The sequence below is a fragment of the Ixodes scapularis genome, unplaced genomic scaffold (assembly GCF_016920785.2).
Source record: "Ixodes scapularis isolate PalLabHiFi unplaced genomic scaffold, ASM1692078v2 PGA_scaffold13__105_contigs__length_92229423, whole genome shotgun sequence".
Lineage (NCBI taxonomy): Eukaryota > Metazoa > Arthropoda > Arachnida > Ixodida > Ixodidae > Ixodes > Ixodes scapularis.
In genome coordinates, this window is record NW_024609839.1 from 14,603,461 (window position 1) to 14,616,645 (window position 13,185).

The window sequence follows — 13,185 nt, forward strand, 5'->3', positions numbered from 1 at the left end:
GGCACCTCACGGCCCATTGTCGGGTGTGCACATGTGCGTCAAACCTTGCCAACATTGACATCCTGGCAAAAAATCGCACAAGGGTTGCTCGAGAAATTCTCGAGGCCCTTGCTATTGACGCGAAAGGGGATCATTTCGTGAGTGCACCGTCAATCGCGCTGCACCAGAAGGAATTGGTATACCTGCGAAGAGTCACACACTTGAAAGGCACATGAAAGAAGAGGAAGAGCGAGAGACGAAGGTTCAGATATAGAAGAACAGGAAGAATCTGTTTAGCTGTACACTATAGAAAAAGAAGATTTCATTAAAATAGTTGCTAGTCCAGCGGTGTGTCTGCCTTTTTTGTTCGTCTCTGTGTGTGTGTCCGTAAAACGTTCAGCTGGCACTTTAACTACCAAGAACCCCATTATCTTAGGAAGTGAAGCTCGTGCTGCAGAACCCAGGGATCCTGGGTTCAATCCCCACCTCTGCCCGTTTCAATCTGGATGAGTAGGCGTGCGGCCGTGTATCTCTACTGCGTGATCCACGTTAAAGACCTCAGGCAGCGGTTGTACTGCACAGGTTAAATTTCTGATCTACAGCTGGGACACAAGCTGCCCATTGAGACAGACTAAGTTCTAGGCTGTATAAACATATACACACCCCACTTTTTTTTTCAGAGCTGAAATACTTCGAAAACGCTATTCCTATTAGCTTTCAAGAACCAAACTTTGTGTTCTGGAGCAGCTACTGGCGGCGCATTGACGCATAGTTCGGTCAAACTGAAAATAATAATAAAAAAGACTGGAGTATTTTTTGTGTTTTCGAAGTGTTTGGCTTAGAAAGCAACTTTACCGAAATCAGGCACACACTCGCATTTGCAATGTGTTGCCAAGTGCCACCCCCCCCCCCCCCCCCCTTTCCCCCGACAGTAGCCCTTAGTGAATATAAATGCTCCCTAAGTCTGCCATTCAAACATCGGCCCATCTGGCCCACACAAAACTTATTACAAAATAGTGAGACTTTGTGAACCACGGACGGAACACTAGTTGCAAGCGGTTTTCGGTGCGCTGTATAGTGCGCTTAGATTTTGGACGGCTATCCCCGTCTCCAACCCTGGAACACGCTGGGTTCAATTTCGAAAGTGCCTAGGACACCACCGGTCCGCAGTACCGCCCTTCGTTTTTCAGTTTATGAGTCGTGAGGGAGGTACGGAATGATGACCATGCGTTTCTTGTCAGTGTTTGTTTGACCCTGTCCACACCTTTAGCCTTTTTCAAAAGGAAACTAGCTACCTCTGTCAGAGGGTCACCAAAAAGCGCGACGCCCTTGGTTTTTCTTTTTGCGCCCTGAAACTGTGGATCATCCTGTCGGTGATCTGCAGTTTCTTCTTAAAACCGATGACCAGTTGACGCTTCCCACTTTTCCCTCGCTTCCTCCTCTCCCCCCTTCTACCCTGTTCACCGCTGCCTGTTTCCTTTCCCCCCATGATCAGGAGGATCTTCTGCCTTGCAGAATCTCGAGCCTGGTCGTCGGCCCTGAAAGGGATACTTCAACGAAATTTGAAATATTCCCGTCGTGTTCCAAAATAGGTTGAATATGATCCCCAATATCCGTAAAAGACAGTCGAACGTTTGTATTTTGAGCCTGGTGGCTGTATTTTTCGTTATAAATGGCCCACTCGGGCAAGCGCTCGGAGAAGGCCCAAAGGAGACCGCGTGACATCCAACGCAATCGTGACGTAGGCCGTCTCGGGACGAGCAAAGCTAAGGCGAGGCTGACGTCGAGAGGATGGCCTAGTCGTTCCAGCCACCGAAGCGGCTGCTTTTGTAAACATTTTGAGTGACGGTTTAATCTTCTATAATCTTGTAGGGGGACAATAGCGACTTCTGCGAAGCACAGAAGGGATTCTAAGGAAGAGGGGAGTTCCTCCTTCCCCCTTCTCTCGTCGTTGCCGGAGGCGAGACAACCTCCGTCACTAGCTGTCAAGGTTCCTAGACGTGCATTACAAGCGAGGCGTTAGCGACATCCACCAGGTGCTCTTTGCTAATCGTTTAATTCGTTTAAAAATTCCTTTTCGAGACTTTTTTAACAAGATACTGGTATGTTCGATGTGATACTGCTCTTTTGAACACATATAGACCAAAAATGAGCGCCGAAACTTCGTTGTAGTATCCCTTTAAAAGCCGAAGGAAGACAAGCGACGGCAATGTCTCTCCTCGCGACATTTTACTCTAAAAATCGGTAGTCCAGAATGGGCTTTCCAGAAAGGGGTCTGTAAGACGAACGCATGTTTTCTTCCGGCTTAACGGCAGTTCAAAACATTGAAGCGCACCTTTTTTATGTTCTACAAACGTGAAACTTAGTTCTCGACCACACTTACTAAAATCATTCAATGCCTTATTCTAAATGACACCAAAATTGTCACCGCGGAAGAATCTATGGCATTGTCTATAGCCCTGTCAACTCCACCAAGAAAAATATCGCTCGAAATTTGCACCAATTTTTCCTCTAAATTTAGAGAGAAAATGCATGGACGGAAAAACTAATAAATTATTCGGATTAGAGGTTTCTGGTAAAATGTTTTCCACGCTTTAAAACAAGAAGTCAAGACATTAAAACTGAGGGCTTATTCTTTCTCGCTTTTACGAAACAACGTTCGTTGACGCTCGTGGACATTCCAGTTCTTATGCCTGAAAGTTAGATGTGGATGAGGATCAGGATTAGATGTGGACCTACAAACGACCTGCCAAGTTCCGAAATGTTTCCCTCTTGATCCTTCGATTGTGACAGAAGACCCGAACCATTAAGGCAATACTGTTGACAGTGTTCATTGATGACTTTGGCGAGACTAAACCAAAATAAAAATCAATATAAAAAAAGTGAAAGCCGTTTACAACTCCCTGTAAGGCCGAATTGGAGCGCAGCTCTTGAGGAGGAGGAGAGAAGGCTACTGAGGGGAGGGTAGACCCCTCCTCCTCCTCCTCCTTCTTCTCCCGTCATTCTTTAATATGCTTCGGGGGGTCACCTGACCTCGGGGGGAGGGGGTCACGTGACCTCTGGGGGGGAGGGTGTCGCGTGACTTCGGGGGAGGGGGGAGGGGGGTCACGTGACCTCGAGGAGGGGAGCCACGTGACCTTGGGGGGTCAGATGACCTGGGGGTCACGTGACCTTGAGGTGACCTTGGAAGGGGTCACGTGACCTCGGGGGGTCACGTGACCTTGAGGTGACCTTGGGAGGGGTCAGGTGACCTGGGGGTCACGTGACCTTGGGGTGACCTTGGTTACGCCGACGGCGACGGCGACGCAACTCAAGCCGGAAACGGGCGCCTAAGAGCTGCGCTCTAAAACTGAACTAAAAGTACACTGGTGAAGCTAAAACCCGTGATCAAACATTCAGCTTCCCGTTTATCTTTAGCCTACATATCATAACGAAGGTTGCCAAGTCACCCACACTGAAGTGATTTACAAAAGTACCCATCCAAAAATAAAATGATAATTACCAAATAGCCCTTTCCTTCATCCTCTTTGACACAAGGCACATCTTGACCCAAGGGGAGCTCGACATCCGTGCTCACGACATGACGAAAACGCACTTGCTCAGTCAGGTTAGTTACCTCAGAAATGTCAAATGTTTTCCCAGGCAATGATTTGTGGCTGCTTTTAGTGTTGAGCCCCTAGGACTTTGTGTGCACTTCATGGAGGTATTGTTGTTACTAGTGTTTTCACTACTCATATGTATCTGGTTTCTTGACTATTGTTAGTTTTCTCGGGTAACGGGGGACCTAACCCGGGCCAACTGACTTTCAGTGAGCATCTATAGAAACGATTCTCGCTACAATTCAGAAAATTGAGGCTTCACAGTATGAGATTTTGGCAAAAGTATCATCCTTAGAAGACGGAATGAAGGCAACTGACCTAACTGGTCAAGGGGCGTCCAAACAGGACACTACAAAACGCACGACTCCGACAAATCGTGAAAATGGAAGCGGACGCTTCCATTTTTACGATTTGTCGGAGTCGTGGAAATGTTTGCAGGAGTCGTGAAACTTTTTACGATCACGACTGCTCTCCTCGTCAGATTGACGTTACACGCCACCTGTATCTGTCTCACCTCGCCAACGCCCTCGCGTACCGCCGTCGCCTCGGCTCGAAGGCCAAGGAGGTCCGGCTTCGGGTGGATTTGGGACATTCCTGCGTCGAAGGGTGCGTTTCGCCCGCCTCGTATCTGCTTTCTTTGTCGAGATTCACTTTCGTCGTGATGGCGTCCGATGCGGCTCCGTATTCTGAGCGGAGGCCTTGAGCGATTCACCGACAGCCAACAAAGCGTGTGAGTGGCTCTCCGGACCCACGTGATGAGCAGAGCAAGGCCGCCGTGGAGGAAGCGAGGGGGAGATTTGACGGAGGGAAGTTTCCCCCCGGGAAGAATTGACGGAGGGAAATTTCCCTCCGACGGCCGGAAGCGGATCGCGGCAGAGCGCGGCACGATTTGCCGGAGTCGTGAGTTTTGTAGTATCCTGTTTGGACAGGCCTTTAAAGGACGCCGTTCCATCGCAGCGACTGACCAACCCGCCAGCGCCGGCAGCCGCTCCGGGGAAAACGCGCCCGCCAGAACAAGGGGCAAGTTCCAAGGGGACAAGCAAGGTCACACGCCAAAGTGCGCGGCAAAAGCCAAAAACGGCCGAGCAGTTTCCCCCACTAGACGCACATCCCGGGGGAAGGGGTGAATCATCGGAGAGCGCCGTCCCCCTGCACGGGGATTAAGAGAGCATCCCTGGAGCCGTTTCGGCGCCAACTTGACTGATTAGCGCCACTGTTTTTTGAGGTACGAATCTTCTCTCAATGCGACCTCTCAAACCTTTCAAGTGTGAAACGCTTTTTTTTTTTTTTCGGGGGGGGGGGGGGGGGGGGGGGTGGTAGGGGGGAGAAAACGCAAGTACGCTGCAGATGAACTTTTTAGAAAATAATGTGCCATGAACGACGATCAGTGCTATTATTTGCAAAGTGACGTTGACCAGCTTGTGTCTGGGCTCCCACCTGCTTTTCTGAAATGTATTCATTTGAATACGAGGTCTGTAAAGAACAATGTAATTTGTTTGGAAGAATTGTTTACTGAATTTTCATTTAAACTTTCTGCCATTATGTTAACTGAGGCTTGGAGTACGAGTGAACATGATGTGCTCAGGTTACGAAACTATACGACTTACTACTTAAACCGATCTAATGGACGAGGTGGTGAAATGGCGTTACTGCTCTGCGACAATGCTGAATGTCAGTTACTTGATTGTTACAGTTTGAGAACGCCTGACTATGAGATACTCTCTTTGTGTTCAAATAAGACAGTATATTCTGTTTGTTACCGGCCACCTAATGGAGACATCTCGATATTTTTAAAATTCTACGATCAATTTCTGGCCTTCGTTGGTGAAAACAAAAATACCTTCATTGCCGGAAGAGATTTGAACATCGACATGAGTAACAATAGCCAATCTGCCAGGAATTTTAACACTGCAGTAACATCTAATCGTTTTGTGAACATGATTAATGTTCCGACTGGAGTCACAGCCGAATGCCAATCCGTCCTTGATCTGTTTATTACAAATTCATTGCAGTCGTACGCTAAGGCTGGAGTTATAACCTGCAGCGTTAGTGACCATCTCCCTGTGTTCCTTTGTGTGGAAAGAACTCAACTAGCAGCTAACAAAGGCCCTAAAATTCTATACCAATCAATTACAGAGAAAGCCCTTGATTCTTTCCGCGTTGCATTGCTGCGGGAAAATTGGAACAGAGCAGATACATTCAGTGAGGCGAATGATGCTTACGATAAGTTTATTGACATTTTCAAAAAGCTATATACCGACCACTTCCCTATTAAAGAACGTAAACACAGTCGAAAAACAAGGAAGCCGTGGATTACGCTAGAGCTGCGTAAAGAAATGAAAGTTAGAGACAAGCTATACAGATACTTCCTGAATACTGGTGCACCTGATGATTTGAAGACGTTTAAACAGTACTGAAATAAATTGACAAAGAAGCTGCAATCTGCGCGGACAGAATACCACTCCTGTGCTTTAAGCGATAAAAACAATCGCCATGACGTGTTGTGGTCCAGACTAAACGAACTATTAAATCGTGGTTCTCCGTATGCTCCTATCTCGAAACTATACGAGTGAATGGAAGGAAATTGTCTTGAGCCGAATTAGCTGACGCTTTTAATGATTTCTTCGCAAACCTGACTACACGTGGTAACTCGTCGGCTGCTCTCGGATATGTGAGCATTCGAAATTACAAATGAATGTTTCTACAACCGGTCACCGCGCCTGAGGTGATATCAGTAATCAAAAGCCTAAATAACAGCAGTAGCTGTGATATTGATGGTCTCCAGATTCGGCCTGTAAAGCATGTAGCTGATATAATCGCGCCTATCCTCACTGATATATTTAACACCTCTTTAGAGACAGCTGTCTTCCCATCAAATATGCAAAAAGAAAAGATTACAGTACTTTACAAAAAGGAAGATAGAAATGATCTGGGAAATTATAGGCAAATTTCCATCCTGCCAGTTTTTTCAAAGGTATTTGAAAAACTTTTGCACTCGAAACTTTCGGGATTTATTGATAAGTATAACTTGTTGACGCCACACCAATTCGGTTTTTGTAAAAACAAATCAAGTGAACCAGCATTACTTGAACAAAAATAATATATACTCACACAATTTGAAAACAAAGCCATCGTTCTTGGTGTATTTGTAGATTTTTCAAAGGCTTTTGACTTAGTCAATCATGACATTTTGCTTGAAAAACTGAACTGCTACGGTATCCGAGGACGGGTTTTATTGCTTCTAAAGTCTTATTTATCTAATCGAAAACAGGTTGTCCAGATTAACAATATGCGCTCAAAGGCGCAACCAGTACTTTGTGGTGTGCCACAGGGCAGCATATTTGGGCCACTACTCTTCAACGTTTATCTTAACGATATTGTAAATAATAGCCCCACAGCCAAATTTATAGTATATGCGGATGACACTAGCATATTTTTCTCTGGCCATGACATTCATGAGCGTATAGATCGGTGTGATAATACAATGAAAACACTCGAGAACTGGTCGGCAGCTAATGCCATGCAAGTAAATGAAAAAAAACAAAGGCGGTTATATTCGGACTCAAAAACAAGCCCATTCCTACACATCAAGAAATCTTCATTAATTCACGTCGCATAGAAGAGGTAGATATTTCAGGTGTCTCGGTATTATATTTTCCGCCGACATGATATGGGACGCTCATGTAAACTACTTGCTAACAGAAATAGCGCACATTACTGGCATAATTGGACGTTTTCGATACCTCCTTAACGCACAAGTTAAATTGCTTCTTCATAATTCACTGTTTTAATTCAAACCTACAGTGTATTCATTTATTACAAAAGAAATATGTTCGCCACATCTATAACGGCCCTTATGGAACACCAAGTTCAATTTTCTTTCGTCGTTCTCGCGTTATCAGGGCACACAACTTATACAGATATCGTTTGAGTGCTCGCTATAAATTAGAAACACAGAGAAATATAAGTGATATACGAAATCTTTCCCAACTGCAAATAAAAACCTTTAGTTACTGTACAAGACACAAAGAGAGCTGGGTTGTCCCTACAACTCGACTAAACTTCGGAAAAGAATGTCTCCGTTATCTTTTACCATCCCTTTTAAACATCTATCACCACGTTCATTTTGATCTGTACACTTGCAGATATAGTGAACTTCGCGGAATGTACGAAGCGTAAAAACACACATGTGTATGTCTGTGTGTATGTGTATATACATGTGCGTCTATGGTTTTGTGTATGTACGTGTGTATAATATGTGTGTGTGTTTGTACGTATGTGCATGTGTATGTGCATATATATATATGTGTTTATGTATGTGTATGTATGCAAGTATGTGTATGTATGGATATGTGTATATATATTGTGTTGAAGCATCTTAGAATATTTTGGATAGTTTTCCCTTTCTTGTGTACAACTTCCCGATTTCTTTTATAGGCCAGTGCCATTCTTTTTTGATGTATTGCTGATAGTTGTCTGTTGTTCATTGTTCTGATGAAAGTACCCTGTATTAATATATAATTTCTTGTGTTCTTTTAAATGTCTTTCTCGCCACTGTATGTACCTGAGGGGGGCTGAGGACCAGTCAAGCTGCTTGGACAGCTTTTTTCCTCAGCCCCCACCATGCTTATACAGGGTAAACAAAATAAATAAAAAAAAATCATTTTACGACGGCTTACCTAACATACTTCGTAGTAACTCAAAGAAGTTTTGGAACTTGGTCTCGCCGAGAAGTAGCAACAATGTCATCCACCTTACAAACGCTAATGGAGACACCATCATGGAAAGCGACTGCCCCAGAGTTCTGAACTAACACTTTTCTTCAGTTTTTACAAACAAGTGTTTGGACAGCGTTCCCATCCTTCCCGGTGAACCCTATAAGGCCATACTTCCTATCACTGTTTACTCAACCGGAATAAAGAAATCTCAGTGAGAAAGGTAAATTTACATTATCTGCTAGTCCCGATAACATCAATTCTAAAATTCTAAGCCAAAGCTGCGGTCGCCAGGTCCATTCACGACCCAGTTATGGGAACACTCATAGGCCTGACGTGCGGATCAGGGATTACGGATGGGCGAATAATGCTTCGAATCCAGTAGAGCTGTCATTTATAGCTTCGATACTGCAAAGAAAGCCGGTATATTGTGTCTTTCTTTGCACTATTCCTATCAGTGATTCGAGACGCGGGCAGCTCATACGTGCGTCAAAATAAAATTGCGCATGGTTTCTAAGTGGCTCGTGATTGGACCTTGTGGCCCGTAGCTTTGGCCTTTGGTCCATCGTAGAAGTGAAACAAGCTATAGCGAGTTTTCAATACTTATCTTTACCCAATCACTATCAGAATGCTGCCTTCCCTCCGATTGCAAGATAGGAGGGTCATCTTAGTTCTTAGGCAGGTTAGTCGCTCTTCTGTGTCTAGTTATCGCTCAACTTATTTAACCTCTATCTCTTGGAAACTTCTAGAGGATATACTTTGCTCCCATATCACGACTCACGTAACAAGTAGTTCTTTTTTTTTTAAACAAAAACACGGATTTTAAAAGTGACTTTCCTGCGAGATTTGACTTTGTGAATTTATTAATGACTTTAACACTAACCTCGAACTTCATAATCAGACTGACGCCGTTTTTGTTTTCGATTTCTCAAAATCATTTGACCATGTCCCTCATCAACGCTTGCTCTCTAAGTTGTCATCTCTTCGACTTGACTCACTCACATTTGCATGGATACGTGACTTACTCTAATCTCGCGTGCAGCTGACGTCCATTAACCACCAAGAATATTCCATAACAAACCTGTCGTCTGGTGTTCTGCAGGGGTCCGTTTGAGGGCCTCTATTGTTTTTAATACCTATGTATGGACCTTCTTAACACTAGTTCCTCTAAAATACTGTAAACGACTTAATTTTCACGGGCTGAAAATTTCGCGAATCGGGCCAAAGCTGAAAATTTAAAATTATTCGCGAGTTATAATTTTCGCGGATCGAGTGTAGCTTCGTAGCGTTCACATATTGCCCGAATCGTTCGCGGGACTTATTTTTCGCGAATTGCAGGCGATTAGCAAAATTCGCGAAAATTAGGTCCTCGTAAAAATTTAGTCGTTTAGAGTACGTCTTTTTGGAGATGACTGCGTCGTCTATAACAAGGTAACAAGTGTGCAAATGGTGCAATGACTGGATGTCACTAAGCAAACAAAAAGGCAAACTAATTCGCTTCACTAGAAAAAAAAACTCTGTACTGTCCTACCTGGACTCCGATGTAATTGAGACTGTTACTATGTATAGATATCTTGGTGTGAGACTTAATCCAGACCTCTCCAGGAATGATCATAATAAAGCCATCACTGCTGACCCATCAAGAGCCCTTGGACTAATAAGACGTAACCTGCGATCCGCACCTCCCCTCGTCCTGGCGTACGATACGTACGCCAGATCTATATTAGAACATGGCGCTACTATATAGAAACCCCATTAAATTTACCTAATGAATAGTCTCAACGAAGTTGAAAACAGGGCTGCCTCTTTTATTTTGTCTACATATGAGTCTTCATTCAGTGTCTGTGGCTTGAAAGGCCAGCTAACTATGTACTCTTTGCAGCTCCGGAGAAAAGTCGCTAAGTTCTGCCTTCTCTATGAAATCTTTTACCACGTTCCAGTCCTTAAAAAGGAGTTGCTATCACTACCCGACCGAGTATTTTTGCGCCTTAACAAAACGTGCCACCAGAAGTATTTCAGGCTCTACAAACGCATTTAATCGATTATTTCTTCCTCAGGGCATCAGCGACTGGAGCAACCTTTCATCATCCATTGTCATCACGGTGGACCCAAATAATTTTCTATTTTGTATTAAACATCATTTTTCGTCTTACTGAGTAATATGATTTGTGTAATTCTGAGCAGTCCTGAGTGTTCAGTGTGTTAACTTTTTGTTTCCTTTGGTGTCCTTCAAGTATCTGCGTTTTAGTATTGCATAAATCTCTAATATTTCCCCTCCCCCTTATGTAATGCCCTTCACGGGCCCTTAGGTGAAAATAAACGAAATGAAATAACTTGGACAAACAATGAAATAGGGAAAAACAAACAAGAAAGCGACACAAACAGACACGCAGAGAGTAGATATCCATGCAGTCTGCAACACAAACTTCTTTGACCCCAATGTACCCGATCGTCCCTTCTGATGTCCCCCTGGGGCTAGGACCATGCGTCGCGAGGCTTGAACGACGTGTGTATTTGGCCCCAGCCGGTCTCTTCAGATGTGTCTCATTAACTCTGCACACAATCTATTCCGTTTCGAAGCGGACAAGAGAAAATAGTAATAAATAACGAGGGAACCAAAAATTAGAGTGAACGGCGCAAACACTAATCAAACAAATTGAAAAAAAAAAAGAAAAAAAAAGAAAGAAGACAGGATAAATATACCTTTACGAACGAGGGAAGGAAAACACACTCCGCTGAGATTCGGAGGAACCGCCCGCCGCCTCCCACGGCTTCATCCTTCGCCCCCCTCCCCCCTCTTCCGTTTTTCTTCGGCCGACTGATTGATAAATGATTCTTCTCACTAATTACTCTTATTAATGCCCATTCTGCACGTCCTTTCATCCCTCCTTCCCCCTTTTCTGAACCATGGCTGATTTAATTGTGCCTTACGATCAAGATATTTTCTCGTCGAGGTATGTGATTCGGTGTCTTTTTTACTAAATATATCTTTACAAGGTCAGGCGGTACGCACGTGTTAAAAAAAAAAAAACACTCCCTGATATAAGTTTTTTTTTTTTTTTTGTATCTTGCAATGATTCGTGGACACTGCAACATTGAGGGAGAGGTTTTCCGATCAACCCCAGTGAACAAGACCCCCCTCCCCCGCCCCCGCACCCTCTCCTCCATATTTGTCTTCTACCTTCATTTTGTTTTCAGATACTTTAATGCTCCCTAAGGAATCACGGTTTAAATTAGTATTCCATGATCCGCGGCTTAAATGTAACAAAGAAAGTGCTGAATTTTTTTTAATCCCTTTTTTACTTTGATGAGAGGAATAAACAGACATTCCTCGAGCATGCTTTTTTTTTTCTCAAATGTACCGTGCAGATGCAATATTGTAATTAATCAAATAATCAGATGCAGATTCCGTGTTGGAAGTTAAATTACGCGTTAAATTAGTTCTCATTTTTATACTGCCTTACTTTATTTTTGTGTGGTGTCATTACGGGCCAAGGATAATGGGCTTCTAAACTTCGTGTTTGTATTTTAGCGATCTTGTATTGTAACGATTTAATACCCTGCTGCTGCACAACGGGCACCGATAAACATTATTAACGGCGAAGCTCCTTAGGGTCTAGCTTTGTCCGTCCGTTCGTCCGTCCGTCCGTCCGGCGCCCGTGCTCACATAAAAAGAAAAAAATGTTTGCGCAGTCGACAGGATTCGAACTTGTGCGGAGAGACCCCAATGGATTTCTAGTCCATCACTTTAGCCACTCGGCCACGACTGCGGGACGAGTACGGGGCTCTGAGGTGTGGTAGTAACTCGAGAGCTGGGGATGTCGTGGATAAAACGTTGCATGTAGCCGCTCAACGTCTATACAGGAGAGGGCGCTGCGGTCAAATGCGCATATTATCGTGTTAAACTTTGCATGCATTGGCTCAACGTTTATAGTCAAGAGGGCGCTGCGGTCAAATGTTCAAATGCGTATATAACCACGTTCCATACCACATGTTCTCTTTCTGACATGGACCATTGACTTAAGCGGTGGAGATGCGTTCCATCGGCTTCTGGCGGATCCAAGCTGATCCGCTAGAAGAACCACTGGGTGTACCTTTCACCGACCATAAAGCAGTAATGATGAAGTCGAAACGCAACCCGGAACTCAGCACTACCTATGAGCCATAAAAAAAAAATCAGGACCATCAGCACTACCTATGAACAATAAAATCAGTATCATCAGCACCCCCAGAGCTTCGCCCCAATCAACATCATTCACCACGTGGAGATCCGGACATTTTGTTTATTGTAATCAAGTTTACGTCGATTTATTACGCTGTAGCCAGGCAGGACCCATAATTTCATCGTATCAGTGAGATACCGTTATTAGCATTTCAAAACAAAATATCTTTATGAAGACAAAGTTATCCATCCGATTTGTCTATGTTATGTTTGATTCATTGGCCGAGTAGATAAAGGAAAAAGTCGATTTCATTCAACGAGATAGTTGGAAAATAATTCAATACGAAATAACGTGTGTATTGTTTCGATAGACCAAGAAAAGAAGTTGTCCAGAGCTTTCTTTACGCGAAGAGAAAAATCAGGAAACCGAAACTACATTAGAATCATACTACACTGGAAGGAGCAAGTACTTAGCCTACTCTTGGCATAGTTTGGTATACTTTTTATGTGCATATGCATAATTTTGCGCTACTGCATAAGAATTCCTCCTCCTTAAATCCCTTTAATCTATGCTCTATTCTCAGTTCATATAAACATGACGAGTGCTATCAGAGAGTTTTAGGAAACCTTTTTTGCACATCCGATACGGTAAGATGGGCACTCCGGTACGAGCTGCGCATGCGCGTGTCTTGCTGCGGTAGCAGATGCGCAGTTTGTACCGGAGGGCCCA